This window comes from Varroa jacobsoni, unplaced genomic scaffold, assembly GCF_002532875.2.
Source record: "Varroa jacobsoni isolate VJ856 unplaced genomic scaffold, vjacob_1.0 scaffold_198, whole genome shotgun sequence".
In the NCBI taxonomy this organism is placed as follows: domain Eukaryota; kingdom Metazoa; phylum Arthropoda; class Arachnida; order Mesostigmata; family Varroidae; genus Varroa; species Varroa jacobsoni.
In genome coordinates, this window is record NW_019213100.1 from 24593 (window position 1) to 51824 (window position 27232).

Below are 27232 nucleotides of genomic sequence, written 5' to 3' on the forward strand. Positions count from 1 at the left end.
GTTGATTGATCTAGAAAAGTTCTATGGTGATTTTTAAGAGAATATCTAAAGGATTCGCGACGGTGGAGATCGGATGTACATTGGTTTGCACACCCTCGAAGCGTATATAACTATGAAACAATATGATTTTCATATTCATTGAAAAGGTTTAGTGTACAAGCGAACCTTGATAGCGGAAGGTTCACGCTGGATTGTTGATATCATAGTCAAGTACTGAAAAAATATTTTGTCCCAAACCACAATGACGTATGTAATTATAGATCCAAGAAAGGATCTATAAAGATACAGAAATATATGTCAGAGGAAGCTCGACAATTAGGTAGTATGCCAATGCAGATATAGAGTTCCGGACGCAAAACAACTAACCCAGTCGTTGTTTGCCTTTTCCTCTTTTGTCTTCAGATAATCTTTGTCCAAACGTCAAGTCAAGGCACCTTGAGAATGAGCCTAATCGAACGCCTATTTTATCAAAGTTGATGAAGTTTATTAATACGTTGATGAAGCAATGATATGTTTTTAGAGAAAACACATTTCGTTTTGGAGATATAACAGGGCGATCTTTAATGTTAGCCAGCATGTTCTGAAGGTCACAAGTGTCTGCGCCAAAGGACAATTTGCGGCCTTGTCCTATAAGGAAAAGGTCACCAGCAGAAAAACGGCGGTCGGTCTCTCTTCATGGGACTCTATGTAGAAGAACAGTACATGATATAGGGGATGAATATAAACAGACCTACCCCCACGTTCTAATAAAGCGTCATTCGAGAATGCAATGCCAGTACGTATAACTGAAAAGCGGTCGATCAAATAAAATTTGAGCCAATCGTAAATTATAGGAGAAAAGTCTTAGTAGAAAATTATTTCTGAGAAACATCATAAAATGATGTATCGAAAACCGTTGCAACATCAATTGAAGCTGTAAAAGTATATATAATAAAAAAAGCCGGACCGAATGATGCAAATTACCAGAGCGAAGGCAGAAAAACATTTTGCAAATTAAAAAAATATATATATATGTTGGAAAATAAGCTCAATCTGACGTTCGGGACATTTTTTAAAAAAGCTCTCGTTAAGTTTGTTGGATCATCACGGCTGCCCTCACTGTTAAATAGAAGAATGAAGAACAGAAGTTTGAAAAGCAGCTGATTATGTTACTAACAGGTGGGCAGTTACACATGATGTTTGTCGGAAGATTTTAGGTGGAACAGCATTAAGTAAGTCTGGTAAGTTGGCCTTTTTGGACACGCCCAGGGACAAAACTAGTTCTTCGGTGATAGGCAAAAAATTAAAAAATAGACACAGGAAGAAATGTCTGAACTAACGTCCTCGTATCTAATTTTGGCAAAAAGATGCAAATAGTTCGGCTACTTTATTCTAGCGTTCAAATGTCATATCAGCAGAAATCATACTTCTTGCTGGTACGACATTTGCAGATCATTTTACTACGGCAAATACAGAAGACGCTATAGCAATTTAGCGTCAGCCAATGTAGGTTGTAACCTTAGCAACCTTTCTGTGGCGGTCTCAGCTAACATCTTGTTTTTTCAATGCACGGCCATGTACTTGTCCTAACATGTTAAGAGTACATCTAGAGTGACGAAGCTCTGCCGGAAAAGTTCGAGGATTTTTCACAGCAGCATCGTAAATATTATATAGAGTGCTGTTTAAAGAGTTGTCTGCTAGATTTTATCTGTAAACTCATACAGATTTGACAGAGAGAAAGTACCCCAGCATCTATTGATTTCTACCGAAAATTTCTTCAGATTCTTCGGATTGGCTTCGAAAATCGTTGTGAACGCCATCGAGAGCAGGTCAGAGAGCTCATAGGATTGTATGACTGTTAAAGAGACATGAACCACAGGTGCCCTGAGCGTCAGCAATGGCAAGAACTATAGACGTTTCAGGCTCTTTTCTCGTCATTTCATCCATTGCAGCTAATGAACGTTTGAAAGATACGCCACTATAGGTAATTTAAAGATATCTCGTTTACTCCGATTTATGTTCTCCCTAGCAAAGGCAATCGTGGGTAATCTTTTGATTTGGTTGCAGCATTAAGCATTCCTATTGATGTGAAAGAGTTCTGCTGCCTACATTGTTTAAACAAGTTTCACTCATAATACACTCAGTAGATTAACGCAGCATGCACCACTTTACTACCTGTACATATTGTTGAGACAACAGCAAAACTTCAACAAAACGCACTTCGAAGCTCTATAGAAATTCATTATGACCACCTCACATCGATTTCGCGTAAAACGAGCGATCGTAAAGTGTTCAAGCTCGTAAAGCGACAATATCAACATTTTGCGGGAAAACTCGATTATTTTTCTCACTGCTTCTACAAGCGTGGCAGACGTATTTATTTCTATTTAAAAATTACCTTTTCGGAACCTAGTAATTTGCTGCCTGTCTAGTTTTATAAGCTCTGCTGCGCGCACGATTGTCACGTACGTAACGTGGACCATTTACCATCTAATAGATCCATCCAAGGTAAAGCTATTTGTTGCCAATACCGTAATAATAACCGACATGACTATACTTTTGCCATTAGCTTTTTCTAAGAGCTAAAGGATACTCCTGGGTACCGTTTGTCTTTTATGTGTTCACGTTCTCGCAAGAACAGTGGATTGGTCGTTTAGACCCTGGCGTTCTCTTGTCCATCATGGTTTCCGTGCTTGGCCTTATCAGCAACGTTGTCGTCGCTAGATTCATCATCGTAACCTTTATTGGACACATTTGTATCCTTTTTTTCGGGTGCTAGCGCGTTATTCTTACTCCGTTTGCTCAACGTCACATGTTCAGGTTTGCTGAAATGGCTGATGTCCTTCAGTAGTAGACGCACGCGGATGTTGGCCAGCGATTCCTAAAGTTGCTTTGATCAACTGAGTCCTGAGTTTGTGCCGTTGTGCTCGAAGATCCAACAGCGAATGCATGGCTTCGGACAACACGCTCCTTCTAATGGGAATTGAATTCACATTTCATTATGTGACAGTCACTGGCGGGCTGTACACTGGGGTGCTATTTTGTATACACTGGCTTATTTCGATGTCCAAAACGCGTGTTGCCTTCTTGAAGATAATAGGCTTATTCAGATGTACTTCATTAGCATGTCAACAATACAGCCAAATATCTAGGCTACCTTCAACAGATACGCTCAGATCAATGTCGCTGAAGGAGAATGCCGCTCACTAGCAAACCATTACGCGTGTCACTGTTTTGATCACTGCGCATGTAAAAACAAAGGCTTCTGTTTTAAGTTCCCTAAAAGTTTTTTTTTTTTGTTACAGTACTAGAAGACGGGCTCTGATGCGTGGCCTTGTATGCGATATTATTAATCGTACAGGGTTGTTAATTAAGTCGTTGCATTTTTCTGAATTTGCTTTAAGTAACCGCTCATCGTACAACAAAAGATAGAATACGACGAACGATAGGCTGCTAATTCTTGTGGAACTTTTTTAAGTAATGCGCTTATAAGGGCGTTAATGAAATTTCGGCTTTCTAACGTGCTCAAGCTAGGCCATATTACATAAGCGAAAGGTCTCCACATTGTATAGGATCAAAAAGGCGGAAGCAGACTAGAATTAGAGAACGAATAGATAAAGTAAGTAAATACGCTGTAAAGCTTTGATTTAGGCTATTTATACACGAAATTCTCCGCCTGACACTCTCCCAGTAATACGTTAGACAATCCAACCGATAAACATTTCGTCTGCCTTTCATAGCTATATTATATAGAATAGCCATATTATGTAGAGTATTCTATGCATACATTGCCACGAGCGGTAACGCTTCCACAGAAACCACGTACAGGATTTTTGTTAACAGAAAATGGGCGCCATTTTAATTTTCAATACGACCCTTTAATATGACGGCTATAGAAAGCAGGATTCTTGTAGAATTTAAGCAGTCACGACAGCGAACCGCTGATTATCACTAAACGGATTATGCCAAACGAAGCACGTGATCTTCCATGAATCCAGAATTCCGTGAATCCAGATAGCAGAGTTGTCTTCACCGTCTGCTAAACGCTCAGTGGTCGACCAATGTGCGGCTAATGTTCGGCCTTTCCGTCGCTTGCACCTATGGTAGATAGTTCGGTAATGTTTCCCATTTTCCACACCCGGCTCACTTAGCATATTGCTCTTACTGTCTTCACCTGTGACATCGTAATTAAATGTCGTTCAGAAGAAAAGCAAGCTCTATCTAGCAATGTAGACTCACCGACACTCGAAATCTTTGTTTCAGGTTCAAAGCCATAGTGTTGCATACGCGTTTCGAAACGAACAAGCGTCTCTACAGGATTTGAGTCGTGCCTAACGCACCTAGTTCATGGAATGCTCAACCTTATATGTTCCATTTTTCTTATCTCAGAACTTTCGTCTTCTTATTTAAGACCCAATGATGTCCCTTCACGTTCTCTTTTGCTACGTCCTGTCTAACCATCAGCTAAGGTCCTTCTTAATGTGCTTACTTTAGTCTAATTTGATATAGCGATATATATTTTAAACGAAAATGAATCCCCTACTATATGGAGGTGTTTTAAGTCTTAATCTTCGGTTTATCTTTGATGACGAAGTTTCATCTACGTTGCACCACCATTGGCTTTCCCATGCCTCCTTATGCTTATAGTTATCAGCACGATTATCATTACATACACCGCATCTAGCGTTGCAACCGCCAACGTGATTTCAGCTTATTCATCCCTCAAACATATTGCATCTTATTTCGTACTGATCGGTTTCGCTACGATGGAACTAGCACTGCCGCCCATAGTCGCTATCGTGGTACGGTCGCGTAGATTCCAACCTGTACACAGTAATTGAGCGTTCGTTCAGGGTTTACTCGCTCAGTTGCATCATGTGACCAATTAACGCGGCTGACATTTTCAGCGGTCGGCTGCGGGACAAAGCGAAATTTCGTACAAAGTATGGATGCTTCTCTCGGCGACAGCTTCTTTCGTGGTGGGCGATCAGCGTACAGCGCATGAATCCAGCTACATAAACGTATTCATATAGTTTTATAGATTAGTTCGGTGTGCCGGTGACAACAACCGCCGCAGAAGGCGAAGATGGCCCAAAGCAGGCAATCGCTTTCTTCTGTCAATGATAGAATCAAGGTTATTTTGCAAGACTGAGATCCAGCAGCTGTGTGCTCGTGCACAGGAGCATTGCACGACTAGCGCTCAACGTTAACCGTCCGACGCTCCGCAGTCAACGTAATTTCGCGTAAGTGCTGCGACAACTGGAGGACTGTGACTGAGCACGGTGTCCCACAAAAGACAGGTTAACTAACATGTTTGTGACGTCGAGATGAGAGAGGACTTGCGGCACCGATACTCAATTCACGCGGTTAAGAAAATCGTTGGATGTCCGCAATAGTTTATCGACTCTCTATAGGAAATTTCTCGGCGCGGTCTCGGTGAACATCGACTTGGACAAAGATGATGAACACCATTCTATCGATAGTCTTCCTAGCAATGATAAACAAATGATGAAGATAATGACTAAACCATACTTAATTCCATTAATTTTACTCCACTGTTCCATTCAGACTGCGAATCTTACGAATACTGAATCTGCATAAGCCCTTTTGTGTGTACTGTTTCTCTATTTCAAATCTCGTGCTACTCAGTAGCGAACCAGTTTGAATCCGATAACCGCGCATTACATCGACGAGCATGTATCATTCTCACGTCTATTCGTGTTGTTCACAAAAAACAAACGAAGATACGACCGGTTTCACGGGCATTATTTCATGGACCTTCGACGTCCGCGCCATCCGCCCGCCGAGGCAGCGCCACTAGGGTTAGTACCTGCGAGAAGGAACTGAGCCAGCTGCGACGCCGAATTCAAATATGAAGTCTACGAAGCTCGAAGAAACACGAAGCTATAGAAATCGGGTCGACTAAGTTTCGAGGCCAAAGATCACGGTGGTGCGTCCGCCAGGGAGTCCCTTAACAGCTCGAGGCCTGAGTAGGGCATTCGGACGTTGGAGACAGCGGCAGGGTTCAATGGTTAATCGATTACGCGCCTGTGTGGACTTTTGCCAGATTTAGCTCAATACTGGAATATTTACCGAATCTGCTGCGAGTTCAAGGTTCGTCTACTCGAGTGATATATACGGCAAGCAGGACCTCATACATCAGATTATGCGCGGGTCCGAAGAAATGATGGTTTGTACGCGTTCACCCAAAAAATGCTTTGTGTTGTAATGTGTCAAATTGCCATTCAAATTTAGTACGTTGTTAGAATACATCAAGGAGTCGTGCTTGTGTGAACTACCTTACTGTCATCTCGCTGCGTGTTATTTCGCGACATTTGCGAAGTTACATGCGACTACCGAATGCACCGAAGTATAGCTGAAGTCGAAATCGTCGTTGAAGTCGGCCAGTGTTCTCTTTTCAAACAACTTGGGACCTCAACGATAACAACAGCCAGACCCGATGCATTCGTGTGGCACGGAACGAAGTATGCGAACGCAAAGCTCCAGGTGATCCCTATTTCGCAGTCAAAGGGCTCTAAAGCGGACGAGATTAGGGAAATACAATGGGCAAACCTTCGTGTGAACGAGGTTGTTAGATTTGACGCAGGCCTGATATGTATCCTGGACATGTACTTGTCAATGGGCATTTGCACGAAGTAAAAGGGAACACCGCGCTGTTGCAGATCGTAAGAGGCCCAGACCGTAATCATGCTTTGCTACTCCAAGAAGACAGACGAACATGCAGGCATTCGAGCAACTGTACAGGTAGTACTGAATCGCTTCGATTCGAGCACATCGGTGCCGGCTTATACCCTCAGGCTGGGAAGGTCGCAGCTCAGTGCGAAGGCTACCGAAGTTCAAGGCCTAGGGGATCAAAACTCACGTATTAAAACGTCTACCCTTGTTCGAGAGAACACGGAATTAAAGAGGCGATTGGTTGCAGAAAACACCGAGGTGCGTCTGTGCACCGCTCAACGGAAAGGGTCTCAGCAGACGAAAGAGATTCGGTTTAAGCAAACAGAAAAGGCGGCCCAGTGTTTCAAGGACAATACAAAAATGGTGTGGATTATAGGACAACCTCGCTAAAACAAAATGTAGTTAACTCTTAAGGGGCTTTCATTACAAACTTCTAGGTTTGATGTTTTCAAAGAAGTGTTAACCCAGAGCGCGGACTGTGATGAACCGTAGCGTATGTAGGGATAGAGACGTGGGTAGCGCGGCCGAGTATTACTTTAGACGCTGTCACCCTTTAAGGACGAAATGTAGAGCGAATAAATCGCATTGGTCTCTATAATTTCTCGCCAGTATATATATGTCAGAGACGGAAAGCTATGTGCCCTAAAAGCATCGACGCACAGTCCTGCCGCTGCTCACACTCATTTTTCCGGTATCTGCAGTTTCTTTAAGTTTATCCGTTTGCCTGTTGCCATTTTGGGCCACCAACACAGCAACCTCTGCTGTTAATCTCCAGCCAATCTGCAATTGGCGGCCAGGAATGAGACGATTTTTGTAGTGGAAATGGTGATTGCTTTCCGCCATGATGGCCAACGCCGCTTCTGTCGGCTGTCGCTGCTGTTCACCTTACAACTCCCGGCTAATTATCTGCGAGAGTTGGCAGCTGGAAACAGGAGTCTCCTGCGTCCTGCCTAAGTCGATTGGTCGCAAAAGCGAAAATTATGCGCAGGTTGTATCGTCTATCCGACCGTGATCTTTATTTTCATTTATTTGCTTTTGCAAAACGAATGATACAACGATGTGGTAATATGCAAGTCAGCTATTCGGATGCACCAGCCATCTTCTAGGGTCCTCTGCGACGCGTTTAAGCAATATTCGCTAGCACCGTTTGTCGCCCCGGACATTTGCGTTTACATTGCGCTTTCTATAACCTACCTCGTTCTATCTCGAGAGCTCTGACTCGATTTACTACGAAAATTTCAGAGCTCGGGATGACGAGACTGACAACAAAAGCGGAACGGATCATCTAAGCCTGGCTAGAAACCGGTTCGACTGTCACTTCCGCCGAGGTCCGTGAGGCCCTTTGTGTTGACCTCGCTGGGGGCCGGATGCCGCCAGCCGCGCCTCATTGCAGCGGCAATATAGCAGTGGCAACGACCCGCAACAATTGTGGTCATTTGCAGCAGTGTTCTGAAAGACTAAGGGATGAGGCAATCGGCAGCAGCTTTCCACGAACGAAATGGCAGCAACCCTGAGCTGAACCTTCGAGCGGATCCAAAAATTATATGTAACGGCAAAAAAGCGTAGCAAAACAGAACACCTTAATTCCTTTTTCAAAGCAGCGATAACTTCATAGAGATAGTAATTCGAGTGGAGTTCGAGAATAGAGGTCTACTTTCTATCGTACTCTACCGTATTCTAATTCGCCTATCGTACCCATTACCCACTATTCCTATTATGGTGGCCGCTGTGCTCGATGTCGTTTTTCAAAAAACTTCCCCCAAACTTTCCTCTCTTGTATATAATCAAAGTTTGAATGTCGATAAGTTAGTTAAGAGTTTCGATTTCTAGGCTTCATGCTGTATCCCTGTTTGCGATTATGGAAGATGACTAAGTTAATTTTCATCTTCGTTACCATTTCATCGCTTCCCCATCCCAACTAATACTGCCATGCGTCACTGCTGCGTCACAATATACGCTATTTAAATATTGATACACTGCGTGTATAATAGCGTAGACTGGATAACAAGAACTATACCTATTGCAGTTTTTTCATCTTTGCTACAGCGCCGGTGGGTATTGCTATCATTATATACATGTTACTCTGGTGCGCCGGATAGGATGGTTGAGGCCTCCGCCAAAAAAGCAAGTACATACAAAATCAAATAAATTACACATTTTACCGTATAGTGAAAACTGCCAATAAATAATAACTCCATATACTTCGCTGATTGACTACTCATTGCTTCGTGAAGCCAATTACCAAATTGATCGATTGCAGATGCTGCCCAAACAGCTAGCGATGCTTCTATGTTCTAGAAGAGTCTGGCGACACTCTTTGCTACTATTGCTGCAGCTTTTCGGGTAGCTTTTTTTGTATTAGGAACGCTGACAAATTGCCGGTCTTTTAGTATGTCCACTCGCGTTTGTGGGTAGCTCTCGCCGCTACTAAATCTGCTTTACGTTTATTTGGGGTCATAAAATCACATTTCGTTGACCCTTCGCCTGGCTAGTCGGAAGATTCTCAGAGTTGTAGGAACTGCTAGATCTCCCTGCCGGCGTGTGCTTATCCTGTAAGTGGACTCGTTTCACATCCAGCTTGCCCAGCCCCTAAAACATATGCCTCGTCAAAAGGTGTTGGCCAGGATGGCTTTCGACGGCTCTCGTTGGAAACGTCCCGGTAGCAGCTTACGGACAAAAACAGAATCCTGACGACGCGTGTTTGAGGTCGAGGCGCCCTTGAAGATGATGAGAGCGTGGCGTCCCGCATTGTGAAAGAAATATTTCACGGAAATTGAGCGAGACCCTGGATAAAAGGTGGGAAGCCCCGATCGCGAAAAGTCTTTGACGGCATTAAAGGTGTGTGTGATGCGTTGTGTGGATTATTTCAATAGAAAGGAGTACTAGTGTGATTTTCGGATGTATACGCATATATGCGTGGATAGTCAGGAGAACGCCATTTAATAGAGGCAGAGCTGATATTAATTGATAGTCCGGCTTATGAAAAAGCAAAACAGAAAAGAGCCATTGTCCGGTGACGATACTGTTGCAGTGGATATCAATCACGGGTAAACAATAGCGACAAGCAGAGCAATCGGCTCAAACAGGATATCTGGCAAGGAGCAGAATGATTATTAACAAATATCACCAGGAAGATCGTAAGGCTGATTAGTCTGTAGAGAACGTTTACGGTGCTCTTTAGGAGGCAAGTAATGATGGGTGACGGCAGTGTTTATAAACCAGTTTAATAACAGTGTCGATCAATAAGAGCCTTAGACTTTACACATGTTTATGTCTGATTGCTTTTCCGAAGTAGCAGTTAATGGGCGGGGCCAGTAAGAAAGCCAACCTCCCACAGGTGACAGCTAAGTAAATGCTCTTTATAAGTCACGATATAACTTTAGTTGCATTTCGTACGCTCGAAGTGTGTGCCGTCTAAATGGAGCCAGAACGTTTCCAATTAATTTGCGAGCCTCGCTGATCGTGTTGCCATCTCTGTTTCCAGTATAGTCGGCTCTACAATAGCTGACCTTGTGTTTCGCCTGGAGTAAACCCACGTTACGTCATATTAACGGCGCTATGCTACCGCTTCGAAATGCTATTGCCACGCTGTTTAAAAAACAGACGCCACTAGAAGGAAAAGCCACCAGAAATGTGCAATTAAGTTAAGTCCCAAGGCAAAAGCCGGCACTTTGAGTCACCGCAAACTGTTATTGAGCAGAACGCTGTTTTCTCTGATGTCCAATTAAGTTGAGGTTTGTGCTAGTTTCGGAGACGCTTTTCGACAAACTGCCTTAAATAACGGTAAATTAGGGCTAAAGTTGCAAGGCACGAACGAGTTTTTATTTTCTGCAAAAGGCTGAGGAACTTCCGTGAGCAGCAATGCTTTGCTAGCCTAATTGGACAGCGAACAGGTTGCTGAGCTCAGATCCCTATATAATTCCAGTAACAAACTGAGTACAGGTTTCACTCATTATTTATCTGAAATGGAAAAAATTTGCTTATCAAAAGCCAAGCTCTTCTAAGATTTTTGCTTAAGGCCCGTAGTCCTGTGGTATTTGATTCGAGCGGCACAAGAGCATCAGTTAGAATTACGACACAACGCAATTTGCCTTAGCGCATTTTGCCAATATAGAATATTCCCTAACCTTCTTGTTTTTCAAGCCAATATGCTCTAAACTGGTTATAATATTAATTATAGATAACAAAACATATATATTAGCGGTGCAGCCTAATAATTTTAACGTAGTATGTTTTTAGATTGTGGCCGACCATCGGCCTGCGGTCCTTTGAACGTATACTACCGGGAAAGCTGTAGGTACACGCGTTCAGCCTCATAGCCATCAAAATACGATAGGTGCATCTCTATTTAAGCAACTGGAACGGACGCATGCTGCCATACCACATCGATTGTAATCGAGTGTGACCAACGACCTCTTGCAGACCCCATTGTCTTGCTCTAATAACGGTTACCGCTGAAGCGGTTCACTTATGTTTTTCGACAACCTTTACGTTTCGTAATACCGAAGTTGTTTAAAGTCTCTTTTCAATGAATACCGCATGTATATTTCTATTTTGTACGCGAATCGAACCCCATTTTGTGGCGCAATTCTGGCTCTCTGCTACTGAAGTCGTCTTGTAACCTAAATTTTCGTGTATTTCTTTTTCAGCCACAAAGACACACACATTGTATACTATGTTTTAAATAGTAGGTATTTTTTTTGGGTGCTTTAGCAGATTGCAGTTGTCATTTCTTTCTTCGCTTGATACTTGGCACCGGTGCCCACATAGGTGGACTTCCTGGGTCATCGCAACAAAACTTCCGAGTGTCGCTCGTACATCGTCAAGCATCTCAGCTTGCAAATCTGCGAAAGTAAGTTTCTTAATATTCGTGTAATTCCTGCACATTGAGTCACTATGGTTATGTCAAGCTTTTACTATCGGTCCGGGAGATTGATACGTTGATGAGCTGCTCCTAGCTGCCGTACGCGGTTAACTTACCACACGTTGTTTTGATAGAGGCAAGAACGCGCCGTTCGTTTTCAGAGGTCCTAAATAGTTCAAGCTAGAGAAGCAGGGCTAGGTTTATTGGGTATCTCGTTAGGATCCTCTATGCTTTTCTGAGCATGAACATTCAGGGGTTCCGCTCATTCGACCAGCCTGTTCCCATATTGTACGAACGAGGAAATACTCATTTGCAATCATATTGCTACCCGACGCTAGAGTTCAGTACTTGAACCCACCACACAGATGCGTCACCGTAAGACTTTGGGAAAGTTATTGGACTCATCAAAGCCAAAACCTTCGAGTTAAATCTGCGCTATCGTCATACATTGACGCGTCCCCCGGATCACTTTTTTTCATTTTGCTTGGAACAGTTCTAGAAAGCGTTTTGCTGACCTTTAGGGTTTTTTTTTTTCTGATAGACACGACAGAATAACCAGATCAGTAGTTTCTGTGGTTGGGAACGTTGTTCGTCTTTCTTACAAATCCTTTTCATTTATCTGAAATGCTGATCCTGGGACCAGCGGTGACCTATAGCTCTGTCGCTCATAGGTAACACGACAACGCGTCCAGAGACGCGCATTTGCTTTTCAAGCTGTGCCATCTTCACGGAAACCCCCAGGTCGGCTTGCAAAGCGCTATATATTGGTAAAGAAGATTTAAATTGAATGTTTCCGAGCATGGCATTATTACGACATCAAGCTCAACCCACCTGTTACTGTATCATTCGTTTTTTGCTTGACGTTTTCTAAGTTCTATGTGAGTCTAAGTTACGTTTGGTTTTTCTAAAAAACTTATTAACTATACTTCTGTGAAGGTGTGCTTGGAATAACTGCGACGTCTCTTACAAGATTTCTTATATCATAGAAACGCAACAGGTGGCCATGATCTCAGTAAATTCAAAAAAAAAAACTGTCTAAACATTAACGAACGTCCATTATACAAACATAGGCAGTGTTTCGTTTGACGATTTCGTCAAAACAGAAACGCAATATCAGTGCAGTGTACGGTTCATGCCTGTGTTATTGTCGCTACTACTTATGTAGTTCACTCTTAGCCATAACCTTTTAAGAAACCGATATTCAATTTCTAGCTGTTAGTCTTTAGTCCTCTTGAAGTCGATGTTCGAACAGATGACAATTCAAGAGCTGTTGAGGGCATCGAGGAGCAAGCACAATACACTTGATAACACCGATAATACACTCGATAACTCTGTAGAGTGTAGTCGCCCCTGTGGGTCATATTGACATTGCCAGTCTTGACGGCCAACGATCCGGTTAGCCCCGAGGGCAGCCAGTCGACAGTCTCGTCAAAACAAATTGCCCTACCAATAGAGAGTTGATTCTGAGGGATCTGTGTATGCAAACAACGGCCGTAGGCTCCTATTCTGTTCTTCCGTCGTCCCGATTGCGCTAACAATCCAATAACGCCTGAGAAGACTGTACACACAATATTTCCCATCTCAGAAGGGGGCCATTCGACAGATGAGGGTTGTACATGGTATATGGAACTTACGTAAGGCTCATACGCATCTACGCCGGCCGTACACGCGACCCGTTTGCTGTGAAATCGGTCGTTAGATACCCGCTTCGCTGGTGAGTGACAGGTACGCTATCGATACAGTCTTACAGCGATCGGTCCCGGCAACTTCGCGTTGAGCAACAAGCTTCCGATGCCGAATAAATAGGAGAGGAACTTAACTTATCGGGTAGCTAACTACCAACTTTTTCAGACTCTAAGCCTATATCTGCGTTTCTTCGGAACATCGTTAGCGTCTATCGTGAACAACTGACAAGCCGAAACCGAAGTTAGTCGATTTACGGGTTATACATCGAATGGTCATGCACTAACTGTGATTCGCAAACAAACACTGACAAATGGCCAATTATCGTACTCAATTCGTTTCCCAGCAGCGAGAACAGAGTTTCTTCTTTTTTTTTTTTTTTTTTTTCGTGCTAAAAAACCGTACATATTTAGCGCCACACCACCACAACCTGCAATGGTAGGACCCCGACCCACGCACAAACACCCGTAGCTTTGTTTATCCAACTTTTTTTTGTCGAAATGACTAGCCATTTTACTGTGTTCGTTTTCTACACTGTTCTTGGCAAGAGTACCACCATTGTTGTAACTACTATAATCACTCGTGTCTTTTTTAGGCTCTTCCGGTCAGCGGTCTGTCTTCTCTTGCCTGTCTGCGTCTGGGTAACCGTCCCCTTTCTATGACTCTACTCTCACGTTTGTATTAAGCGCACTCACGGACGCGATAAATAATGCACAATAAGCGAAGATGCGGCCAGGCAGGCGAACGAAAGGCCAACGATTGTCCACAATCCTCAGTCGAATGCTGCGCTGCTCCTTTTCCCGTCCTATCCTCCGATTTCAAAGTGACGAACCGCAGAGTCACAAAGCCGAGTGCCGTCGGGTCTTCCCTATCGCTAGCTATCCACTACGAACAGGTAATATTACGCCGTAGGTCTCGTACCACCGTTTCCTTTCTCTACCTCCAGGCGATACTTCTTTTACTGCTGTCCCAATCTATGGCAGTAGAGGCTCTGTGGTACATTGTATTTAAGATAACACTGCCCCACCGAAGGCCGCAGTTCGGGTCGGCGATGCGACGGTAGAGAAGCAGCATCAAACGACCAATAAGCTAGAGCAGAGATTCAGAGACGTATCTTCTTTGACCTGAATCCTTCAGGAAAGCAGAAGGTATATGTAAGCCAGAAAGCGCGATCGTGTTTAGCCATATTCAAATACTGCAGTAACGGATTCATCTGTGGGTAAGCATAAGATCGGGGGAATAGAATGCGATACCGGGCTATGTTCTGTCAAGCTACCTAAATGTGGCTACGTCTGCACGTGGCTCCAGCAATGCAGCCGACCTAAGCGGAAGCAACGGTGCACGACCCAATGAGATCGTTACATATTCGCTTTAATTCGTCCCTAATAAACGTACGGATCCGTAACGATACCAATATAGCTACCTAACTACTCTACAAAAACGAAATGCACGGCAGCAGCAGTATAATGTATTTGTGTGAATGTGCGGTGCAAACGTCAACGGCCGAAGCAACTGAAGATAAGTCTGTCCGGGGTGTGTTTGCCCGAGTATCGATGTCCTCTTAATGACGAAGCAGGCTCATGCCACAGTCTACCAAAATGACAGACACACGAGTGGTAAATGGATGGCGGGTGATGGCCTGCAGATAGACATGAAGAGAGAACAGGCAAAAGAAGAGCAGACACACAACTTCCTTCTCGCGGTATAATCATCGACAACAACAACAATGGTTTTACCACCCTGCGATAACTACTATTAGGCGATCAACGTACGTATACACGAGTGTGAGTCCTATGCGTAGATCTCCACTTTTTCTGCATTTTTCTTTCTAGTACTGGATCTGCCTTTTGAGGATTTTCGCGTTTGTATGGCCATTTTGTATTCACCAGTTTGATAATAAGCTGCCTATTTACGTCAGTGTCAAAGAATACACAATGAGTGTGGCCGGCATGTTGAATTGACAAACATGTGACTTTGCTTCCTTTTCCCACTCCTCCCTTAGTCGTATTCAGTTCTATGCCGAGATCTACGTTCATGAAACAACTACACTGGCAAGCAAATACGGACTTCGTGATACTATGTGACATACTGAGCTATAGGATGTTTAAAACAAGCTGGCAGCAGTTGATTATAGTAGCGGAATAGTAAGCGACAGTGATGGATTATCGCGAATTGCTTAAGGAGAGCCTTTACAGGCCTTTGTGCCGAGCAAACAAAATCATATGCACCATTGCGGGCCGTGGTACGAGTGACGTGCGCTGACGGAAAACTTTGTCGCTTATGTGACTATTATTGCTGATCTTGATCCTCCCTCAGTCAGAGCTGATGATGCTTGCTGTGTGGGTTTTGCCATACTTGTCCTGCAACCATCGTAAAAGCTCCAGGACACAGCCGACATGATATTGATTTTCGAAGCGTAATAGGGTCAGAATGAGTGCGGTGCACCAAATACCTCGAGCATAGCGTCGTGAGCAATTCGTCGTAATTCTGCTCGTGGAATATCGTAATCGTCCATTCCATCAAATCTGGATGTTGGATATGTAAGCGCGAGGTTTATTTTAATTTATAAAATTTTCAATAATAAGCCTGCGTCTCGCTATTAGATCAATCTGGATCCTCAGTTCAATTTCCGCCTACAAATAATTAAAGAAATGGTTCTCGTGTATAAATACCTAAAATGAGTATAGATAATATAGACATACCTAAAAAGGTCAACCTGGACGGCGATCATTTGAAGACTATACTAATATAAAGAAGCTTATACTTGTCAGATTATTGTTCGACGATACTAGATTATGAGCGATCAAAGATAACACGAATACTTTGCTTCACAGCCAATGATAGGTGTTGACTAATCGTCTTGGTTAACTTTGTTATTTTTTAATTTCGTATTTATTTCTTATAGATACCTTGGTTAATTGAAAAAGACACTCATAGAATTTACTGTGATCAGAAGTTTGGATGCTAATGGTAAAACGTACCCTTGGTGTTGCAACACTTTTCGCTGAAAATGCTCATTTGTACGAAGGATGCAGCGACAACAGCAAGTGGCATCGATTAAAGGAGCTCTAGGCTCGGCATGACGTTTCGGCATATTAGCCCTGTAGCTGCCTTCGGAAGCAATCGGTGTTCCAAAGGATTAGTAAAGTCAATTCTGATTTGTTTTCCGTTAACGCAGCAGGGCAACATAGTAAAATCAGTCTGACGAAAGACGACCAAAAAAAGTGCGATCTCGCAATAGCGAACAGCCCCGGAGTGGGCAAACCGGCCGAGCCACACAGACTTAGCGTACGTAACTATTTAACTGAGGCATATGCTTCGCATGACATACTTCCTTCGTCGTTTACGCCTGTGCTTACCCTGTGTCCGTGTAATCGAAAACGTGCTTAACAACAGATACCGAAATATTTAGGCTATATAACATTAAAGCCAGGAAGTACTCAGGGGAGCACACTTTGATCCACATGAGGGAGACACCATTTAGCCGTACGAAGCTGACTTTAAATCATTTGGTTTTTTTGGATTTCTGCACGATCACCACCTATTTTGGACGCGAAAATTTCGCCCTCGGATTATACCCAAAAGCAATAAATAATTCGAGGATTCTTCGACTTCTTGGTAGTCTTAGGTTTGGTTATATATGATAATACCTTAAAGACGGCCAAGCCAGGTCCATAGTAATATTACTAACAGGGAGAGGTCATCATGTAGCGGGTTCGCGAAACAATTGCATCATAACTAAGCGCGCATGCATCTGATGATGATTATACAGAGAGAAAATGAGAAGGGGCGCAATACAACGGCTGTCTAGCTTTCCTTATCGGAGGAGGCGGCAATGGCGTTAGCGGCAGTGCGAACGGAATGTTTCTTGTGTTACTGAAACGCAATGCGTCATGAGCCATACATAACTAGCGTATTTCTGGCGCCATTTTTGGCGCGGTAATCGTCTGAGGCTCGTATCCCATCATTATCTGGGATTGAGATCTTCAATCTGTCGAAAAGAACGCAAACGAGAACGAGAGAAATCAGATCCGAGGCCGAGTAAACAAACGCGCGATTATTGCAACATTTCATGCAACATAAGCTTCGCAAATTGCTGGATTGGCTGGCCGTTGGACCAGTCAAACGTAACAGTTGTGTCGACAGAAGCACAGCCACTACACGAAAGGCACAAGGGTCAGCCTGAGGCAGTACCGCGAAACTGACATTTTATACTAAGGAAGGCCAAAAAAATGGCCCTTTGTGGTCCACCTATCCATGATGTCTCATTCTTTGGGGTGCGCAGCAAGAGGAGTCGTTCAGGACATGCGTACACATCGACTCAATCCAGAACGAATCGATTTGCAAGCACTCGAAGAAACTGGTACAACGACCGCTGTCTACCAATAGCAGGAAGTGGATTTACTATTTCTTTTCTGGGAAGCTGGTTTTTCAACAAAAACTTTTTCTGTATAGAACAGAACCAGCTGGGTACTACATAAGCAATATAGCTAACGTTGCAATAAAAGGATTCGCGGCGAATACTAATGCACAGCCATAGTAAAGATCAAGTCATGGGCGGACCAAAAAGATACAGACAGATTTTTTTAAAATTAGCCTTTAACTACGCCGTATCAGTCAGTGTGGGAATGCATTGTTTTTTTGTCTTCATAAAAATTCAACAATATTTGATGGAGAACAAAAAAGTGTTTCATCAAAAAAATTATCATCTAGTGAATTCCGTACTACTGAGATTTTGTAGAAACGCTGAATGCGGTTCCTCGGATGCGACGTTCGTCTCATATGGGAGAGCTCGTAATGTCTTCCAATCGACTTTTTGTTGGCTGTTTCCTATATTGGCGTGAAAAGCTAATTTAAGTCTGCGGCACACACAGGGCAAAATCAATCTAAAAATATCCATATATACTAATAGTATTTTGTGTTCTTTTTTGGCTTCTGTTTGGGAAAACATTATCAAGTAAGGCATTGCTTCAGACGGCTGGTCTCTTGCAGCAATAAACATAATATACTGTCGACAGGTTTCAAACCTAAACCACCTTATATGCCCAACTAATATGTAGATAAACACATAACCACTACACCATCAGGGAACCTATAGCGAAACATTGGAAAAACCTACCCGCCCAAACGCATTATTACGCATATACGTGAACAACTCTGATTGTTGCATTAGTTGCAGTCAAAAATGACAAAAACAGCCTCGTCTATTCGAAATGTACCGAACGCCACTACACGATAGCACTACCTGTTCGACGAGCCGTACCACAAGCTGCTGCTGCTGCTACCGACGCGGATGAAAAATCGTTGATGACGGGAAACGCACGAATAGTCGCCTCTTCTGCAAGCAGGAGTCACGTCAAGGGGCAAGGCAGGGCGCAACGAGAGTGCATAGCAACCCCACTGACGCGCAGGCAGCAGACGCACACGCGAACAGTATATGCAATAGAGTTTAAAGGGGATGAGAAGCAAAGAACTAGCTATAGACTAATAGCTCTTGATGGTTGTGGTTTGCAGGCGGTGCTTTTCGTTTATTCTCGTTTGGACCGAAATCCCTATAGGCCTGCTGAAGGTGGCAGCAGCAAGATGCCCAGTAGCGTTTCAAGCCTGTCAACTCAGACTTTGTCTATCCAACTGTCGCTAACTATCCGTCCATTCAGCCAACGTACTTGTTTGTGCACCTCTCCGCGATAATCATAGCGGTCGCCGTCCATCACTCAGACAGGAGCAGGTCTTCATGGGCTTTGGCTTCACGGAAGGGATCGTTGCCATTACTCCCTGTTCCCGTCACAGCGATTCGGACTGTAACGGACGTGCCTGTCTCGGGTCACCTCTGATGCCTCCATAGGAGACAAAAGTGGCAGGCCGTAAGAATAAACCAGACGGTGAACAAAGAAAGTCGCTCGTAGAGGACATTGATATATATATATTTTTTTGCAAAGGCTCTGCTTGCGAATCTGACCCGCAACTCTCTACGCAGCAATAGTATCCTGAACACTCCTTATGTTTGACAGTTAGCTGGAAAGCTTCTGTGTTTCGAAGTGGAATGAAAATAGGCTTCTTTTTGCCTATTTTTCTCTTTGTTGCTGTTGCTTTCGTTGACATCACGGGTGCCGTCATGATGATGAGAGATGTGCAACCAACTGGCGTCTATGGCAGCGTCAGGAACGGCAGTGGATATGGGTTAAGAATTGTATGAACGCTCACCGCAATAATAGCGGTGGTAAAATAAACACAACGATCATTGCTATGTCGGCAAATAATAAGAAAAATAATAGGATAATGACTAATACCAAGTATACTTGTGAGCGCGTATTGCGTGTGCCATGACAAAAATCAAAGGACTTGTGTATTCGTAAGGATTGCGCTTTGCATCGTTGTTATTATCACGAATGCCAGTCTACAGATCACAACAAGTATAACTATGAGCAACTTTTCGATGTTGTTTAGAGTTTTAAAGCTGAAAATAGTTTAAAAAAGTATGTTTTTTTATAACGTAGTGTTCACTTCCGTGTCACACGACGAAAAGCAGGATTCAATCGATTTGACCTTATGGGCTCCCTATGCACCGTTTTCAAAACTCCGCTCTGAATCTCGTTCTGCAAATAGTTGAAACTAGTGTACGTGAAGCGTTCGATAAACTATGTAGCAAAAGGTTATTTTGTCTACATCCAGAAAGCAACAGGGAGTGTCTCTACCGGCAAGTGGGGGTGAGAACTTTAAGCTTGAATCCAACAAAAGTGAACAAGGAAGTGGCTGTACGGCTGGAGTAAGCAAATCGTTCGTGTCCGCATAAACTGGCACGCCTATAGGCGCCGAAAGTTGAATATAGCAGTCGGTAGGTCGTACAAAATAGCTGTCGCCTTTCATGACCAGGTTGGACCAAGCGTTAGATACAAATCGTCGTATTGATTGAAGCGAAATATGCCTACGATAAACTGTTCCGACACCCGTGTACACTTGCCCCACATTGGTATCATGTGACTCGAATAACTTTGACATACTGTAATAAAAACATTTAAATTTTATCGATACCCTTTGTAGCTGTAGGAACTGCGGGGGCGTTTTTTGATGGTAAATGCATGAATACATAGTATTTCTATTATTCAATTTGCTTTTCTGATGTTGTCTCTCTTTTTGCTTGCTACAGAACACAAACTTTATCTTTTCGACGGCCGTTTCCACTGTGCTACTTTATGATTTTGCTCATTGTTCTGTTTCGTGTTTAGTGCTGGCTCAACTTTATAAGCACCTTAACATCCTTAAAGTAGCGTCAACCGTCGCAATCTGATGGAACAGCCCGTACCATTTCTTACCCGTACCATATAACTTTTTCTTGCAAGACGAAAGTTCTCTGAACTGAACACACGTTCAGATGGTCTATAGCAGTGGCCAGCTGTATCAGCACGCACGAGCTTTAACGCAATCCGGTAACGTCTCTAAAGCGTACACGCTACAGAACCTATAATCTTAATACTAGCTATAGATTGAAAATGTGAAATATAATATTTGAAATATGCAAGTTTAAAACGACAAAGGGGTATCGAACTTTAGCCCGTTTCGTCATATGGTGTGATATAGTGGGAACGTGTAGTCCAATTTATATATACTCATCTGTATAATTTATATACATAGATGCGTCGGTCCACTGTCGCTGATGGACGGGAAGCGACGTTCAACCGACACGCGTATCCAAATAAAAACATCAGTTCCTTTTTTTTTTTTTATTACATATCTCTCACTCTGTGTCTCAGTGCCTCCGATGTCGACTCTGTCGAGAAATTTTAATTTATGTTTTTCCTAACGTTATCCTTGAGTCAATCGATTTGCGGCGAAAAAGGAAAATCGGCGGAACGAGGTTATTGAAAAGAGATAGAGGTCAATTTATCGTGTGAAACGCTTGTTTCACTTCACCCAGTCTTGCCGTTAGCAACGACCTTTCAGATTGCCTTGCTACTTGTGGCATCATGGCTGTCTAATATCCAGCCAAATTTGGGTCTACCCAACATAATGACCTTCTTGAAGGTTAATAGTGGTAGGCGAAAAGCCAATAAGTAAATTGAAAATATCGCGTTATTTAGCTTGCACAATGAGTCCTGCTTTGCGTAATAGCTAGGCAAATCGCGCAGAAACCCATTGACGCTTTTTATATACGTTTAGCAACTAAGTGATATGAACGTCTAAGATACGATGCCAAGCGTCCGGACAAGCAATCAGAACTAATGATTAAGGTAGTTTCTGGAAAAATCGCATACGCCCTAAGCAGCTTCCTCAGTTCACCCCCAATAACGCCTTATCCTACTATTTTCATATCTGAGCAAATTCGCACAACATTGCTTTTCGTAAGCAATACTTTGTCGTAAAGTGTTACTTAAAATGCGAAACAAGCCTACTATCTGATAACGTCTCCGACACTTCATCACTAAACCTATGTGATCGTCAATTCCGTTTTGAACCCCGTCTGTATTCACGCAGTGCTTGGGGTACATATTATTTCTCATAGTTTTCGATCGGATAGTCAACTTAAGTATTGTTTATTGTCAATGATAACCCCCCTGCATGTTTAAAATCGTACAGTCTGTTTTATCCGTTTAGTGAGGTTGACATAGTGTATACACGGCTATATTTACTCAATTTCATATTACTGTGGCTTACGTACATTGCACACAACACGTCCGCGTGCGGGCATCACCCGCACCCCTTATTCACTTAAGGATCCCACGCAAAACAGCGTTTCGTGTGAAACAAGGGCACCTTCCACACTTTGCCATAAACCTATTAACTTTCCAAGTTCGTTTAATTTAAGCTGTTCCTTTCAAACAGGTAAACTTTCTTTTTAATAATTAATGTCAGTGTTACGTAGAGTTGAAGAAGCGCCTACACATATCATCTGCCCAGCTCATCTGCCCAGCTCATCTGCTCAATCTGGAAAGAATTGCATGCCCACGCATAATATTGCTCCGCATTAACTAAGGCACATTGTTCCCATTTCTATACTCTTATAGGCACGTTTTACCGAATAGCAAAGATCCCCTGAGGAGGACCAAAATTCGATTACAACGTCGATCTTGGCTATGGCAGCCAATCGCGTAGCAAAAGTCCCGTGAGAAACGCTATTATGTCATCGTCGCGACTTCGTCTTCAGCAAGACGCCGAGCTTGATATTATCATTTATCTATGGCATGCACACATATATAACATTCCAGTAAGAAATAGCAGGCAAAAAGAAGAGCAAACGAGAAAAAATGATTGAGGCTACGTCCTCTTAACGAGTTAGTGGCACGTCTTCTGCTGACCCAGCCGTCCGGAAGGTAAGAGTGGAAGGGGAAGCCGAGGACAATTTTGCCGATGTGTAAAAGAGAAGGTACAAAGGTCTGCGAGACAAGCAGATACGTAAACACACCCAGCCGTCACTGTCTGAATTGAAGACAGTCGCCTCGAAGTCGTCTTTAGAGAACGACTTCATAGATTTATTTCAGAGATGCTCCTTTTGGTTCTCGCGATCGCACGCCTTGCACTTCCATAAATCTCTCTTCTCCCTCGAGATTTTTATTAGGAATGTTTAGGAGCTCAGCGGGCTGCGAAAGGAAAAGTTATAAGGTCCTAAGCTTATCTCCTGCTACCACCAGCATCCACAGACGCTCGCACGCAGACGAACAGCCACCGTCTCTTCCCCAGAGACACGTGACTCTGGACTCCGTCTATACATGACGCGATACACAACAGAGTGGCAAGCAACGGAAAAGAATAACCACAAATAAAAGAGCAGCCAGTTTAATGAAAAAAAAACAAGAACGTTAATGCTGAAATATAGTGACAATGCCAATTTTTGCCATATTCTTCTTTTCTTGGTTTGTTTTTTTATCTCCATGGAGATCGAGAACTGGGGAACGACGGGGTGAAATTTAGTACATTGAGCTCCCCATTACGCGCAACGATTTCATAAAAATTGCATAACGGGGTGCGTACCTTATATATTTTGGTATGCAGGTCGTCTATAAACATAAATAGGAAACTCAGTTATCCATGTGTCTGTGTGTGTGTATGCGTGTGAATGATTGTTTCTAGGACAATAAACCCACGGGCATTGGCTAGCGTGACGTTGTATTGGTACATATGTGTAGGTACATTGAGTAAGATTTTTTAAGGGCTTTTAAGCTATATAAGCGAGGCAATGCATATGTTCTTGATTTTTGCCTATGATTTCTTTCTAAAAAATCGTGGAAAACGTTTGTCTCACATGCTGATGATAATCATTTACGGGATAACATGGACCCAACAAAATGTATGTTATTAAATTAAATAGACTTCATTTAAAGTAAATATTCCATGTGGAACACCCATATTAATGATAGCCGAATAATCGTATCTGTACGCCTTGCTAAGAAAATCATTGAGAGTTACTATCCTTTATTAAACAATCATCTCTTATCATTTAAGACCCCTAAAATATGCACAGCGTAGTGCGGCTTAAAGTAAACGAAGTTAGGGTTTGCGGAGAAATACCTGGAGAAAATTTTGGATGTCAGTAAAAACCTATTGGTTTATTGAGCACTGATACTCCCTCACGCAAAAAATAACAACCAACTCGAAAGAAGTCACTTGATTGTCTTTAGCTCTTGCCGTATTGGCTCTGAACTAGTCCAGAGCAGGAAGGATCAGTCCAGAGCAATAATTGAGAAAAACCGTCAAGGCCGTCATTTCAGGAAGCAAAGGAAACATAGACAACAAAGAGTGACTATGGAAACGCCGAAGTAATTTGAGTAACCTTTTTTTTGGATAGCTGCCTTATGTGCAAACAAAACGGTTGTGGCGTGAGAGAGAACTAATAGGCCGTGCCATATCCGACCCTTTAATGTGCACCCATTCGATTGCAGCTCTGCGAGGTCCTGCAGGACAACAGGCATATAATATATTTGCGAAACAATTTACATACTAGACTTAATATCGACTAGTATGCAATATTTGATGTTTTACGTAAGCATTGTACTACCGTAATCGTGTCTATATTATCGCACGATGTTAACCGTCTCGTGAACGATATGACAGTTTGTAACCAAATAGAACGGTCTTTATGTTCTCGGGCAAACCCTGCCGCGACGAAAGTGTTTCTTGTTGTCATATCTCGCTTTCTGCCAGTTTGATTTTCACAAATGTAGGACAGATATGGCCGTACAATGTAGCTTTTACCGGATTCGTTCTAGGCAGCAGGCAGTGAGCGGACTGCCGGCCGGGCATGCACTATTCGTCCAAAGTTTACGGGGTTACAGTCGAACGCGCCCTTGGGGTAACATTTACCTCTTTCTCGTTCGCGCGATCCGTTCCTTTCCGCTTCATGTCAGCCAAAATGATGACGACACCTAGATCACCCTAAACATGACAAATGGAGGCTAGAGTCCGATCGTTACCAGCATCGGATTCATCACTTTACCTTGGCTTGGCGAGGTGAATAGACTAGGGCTGATATTATTTTCGTCTGCACTATCTTTCTAAACTTTCCTCTTTTTTACTAACCTTTGCGACGTCTAAATACGAGAGCTTTTACTTCGAATTGTGTTTTACCCGTTTGCAGATTCCCTTCTCTTCCACAGTTGTACTACGCTATTTTGTCAGGTCACAAACGCCGAGTTTTTTTTAAAAAACGCGTTTATTTACAAGGAGTAGTCTATTTCTCTAAAAGATGTGATGGTTTGTACAAAAGAAATTACAAAAGAAGGGGCAATAGTTTTATTCAGCTGCCTTATCGTGGCCCTCGTGTACCATTTTCTTGTAACCGACGTAAGTCTCGTTCCCGTTAAGAAGGAATCAATCCAATGTTCTAAAAGGTCAATTACGCACCGCAAAGAACACGCTGTAGCTTCACCGCTAATTCTAGAACAAAGCTAAATAGGGGGGTGCGTTCAAACCAAACTCTTTACTGGAAAAATAGTCATGTTCGATTAGAACCTATTTTTTTTGCATCACGGTAGCGACCGTTTAAAAACTGCCTATTTTTTCAGATAGACATTTGCAAATGCAATGGTCCAAAGCTGATGAAAGGGTACGGGCATCCAATCTTCAATGTTTCCTAAAGTTTTTGCGGTTCTGGTCACACTAAAATAAACAGTACTATTCACCGTGCTGTCTCGGAAGACGGAGCTCTCTTTCAGAAGCTTACGACCTCCTCGTTTATAATGCCTGAAAACGCCCCAAATTCTTGTTCTTCCACGGTAGTCATGGTCTACAAAGGATCGCGCTATCTGAGAATCGAATAAGGGAAAAATAAGCATAAGTATTTGGCTAAGTTTAGTCGTTTAATATCTTTAACCTCCTCGCTCTATTCTCGTTTTTTTCCCAACTGCTACTGCTACCGTGCAGGTAAACAGGAAAAAAATGCCTTAAACCTACCCAAATAAACAAATTTAACCCCACAGCCATTTGAGGGGAGAAAAGCTAGGCAACTCAACCCCGCTTACCAGAATTCGGGCCCATTATTACGCATTTTGACTTGCTCTTTGCTTTTGCTCGCCAATTGCTGAATTTTCACTCAATTACATCATCGCTAGTCATGGGCATTGGTCATCGTTCCGGACGTCGCTTGCCTAACCAAACAGATGGTTCCTGACCAGCCGCGATAGTCTGGGCAAAGCGCGAGTGTATGTAGAGCTCTGTAAAGAATATATGTACGCAAAGCGTTCTATCTCCTCCGCTATCTATCGTTGTCGCCTTCTAGCCTTAGCAGTTTCGACATTTAGAGTACTGTATATATATATATATATATATGACTGTGTGTGTGTAGGTGTCCGCAAATATAAAACCGAATACAATTTTTGGAGACGGTACCTGTAATCGACAGTTTCGCCTAGGCAAAGGATTGCGAGAGCTTCAGGCAGCTCGAAGGCTTGGATGTTAAGGGTGTTTTGGGGTCGCTAAATAAAGTGTCGGTAGCCAGTTCATGGCTGTGGTCGCGGATATACTTTTTTCTGGCGGGCTTTTTCGACTGAAAAACCTATCGCTTCTAGGGGAGAAATTTATATTACTTGCTAGCAGTATTACTGCTATTGCCACTATTAGAGTCAATAAAGTTGACCAAAAAAAGGAGATTTTATCTTTGGCATATAGCTATTGGTTTCATTCTATTATCGTTACTTTGGTCGCCAGATCTTCACGACAAGGCAGATGAAGGAACTCGCATTTACTAACAAATCTATAAGCTACAAGCAGCAATATACGAGGACATTTTTAGGCACGTGAATGTGCGAGTAAGAAGGTTTTCTACGTGGCCTGTGCGCTTACGATTTTATGAGAATGCGTTTGTCCGTGACATTTCGATACGGTAGTGCTTGATTCAGAGCTTTTGCTATTGTAACTACTCATCAAGTTCCGTCAACTATTTCAATCACGATTCGACTATTGACGAACGGGTAGCACGAGTTTCACTTATATGTTAACCATTCTTCTCCACTATAACACATTCATGACCATCATTATAACGAATAGTAATCATCGTCACGATCGTCGACGTAATCCTAGAACTTAGAGTGACACGGACTCTTCATCAGCGGCTTCCCTCCGTTGGCCCGCGTACACAAATAGTTGCTCGTACATAACTTTGCTGCAGCCTGCCCTACGCATATATAGCCGCGACGATATCTATCGCCTCGTTCGTTTATCGTACATAAAAGACCCCTTTCTACGAAATTTCTCGCCATGCAAAGCTTCTCTTATGCGGGGTGTCTTCACCAGACACTACTCTGCCTAGAGAGAAGAGGAGAGTTGGCTGTGTAAGTGAATGGATAAAATGTATCGGTATAACCGAGTTGTCGATGTTACTCGCCGACGACTTCATGAATTCTGCAGCGAAAACTGCCGATAGGCCGAGGCAGTTGGCTAGGCCTAAGCGATGAGACTGCAGCAGAAAGGCGCGCGGTTTTTTCGCCAGATATGGACTTGATCGTTGGCTGACCGGCTGGCTGGCTATTAGAGTTGCCCGAATGGAAACCAAGCAAGGGAATCGAGCTTCTCCGAACCAGA

The 27232-nt window shown here is 43.0% G+C and overlaps 1 protein-coding gene across 2 annotated transcripts in view; it reads right to left on the reverse strand.

Annotated features, from left to right (window-relative positions):
- LOC111273462 (N-acetylglucosaminyl-phosphatidylinositol de-N-acetylase) overlaps positions 1-27232 on the reverse strand; it is a 58325-nt gene that overhangs the window by 21107 nt on the left and 9986 nt on the right. The gene's annotated exons all lie outside the window — the stretch shown is intronic.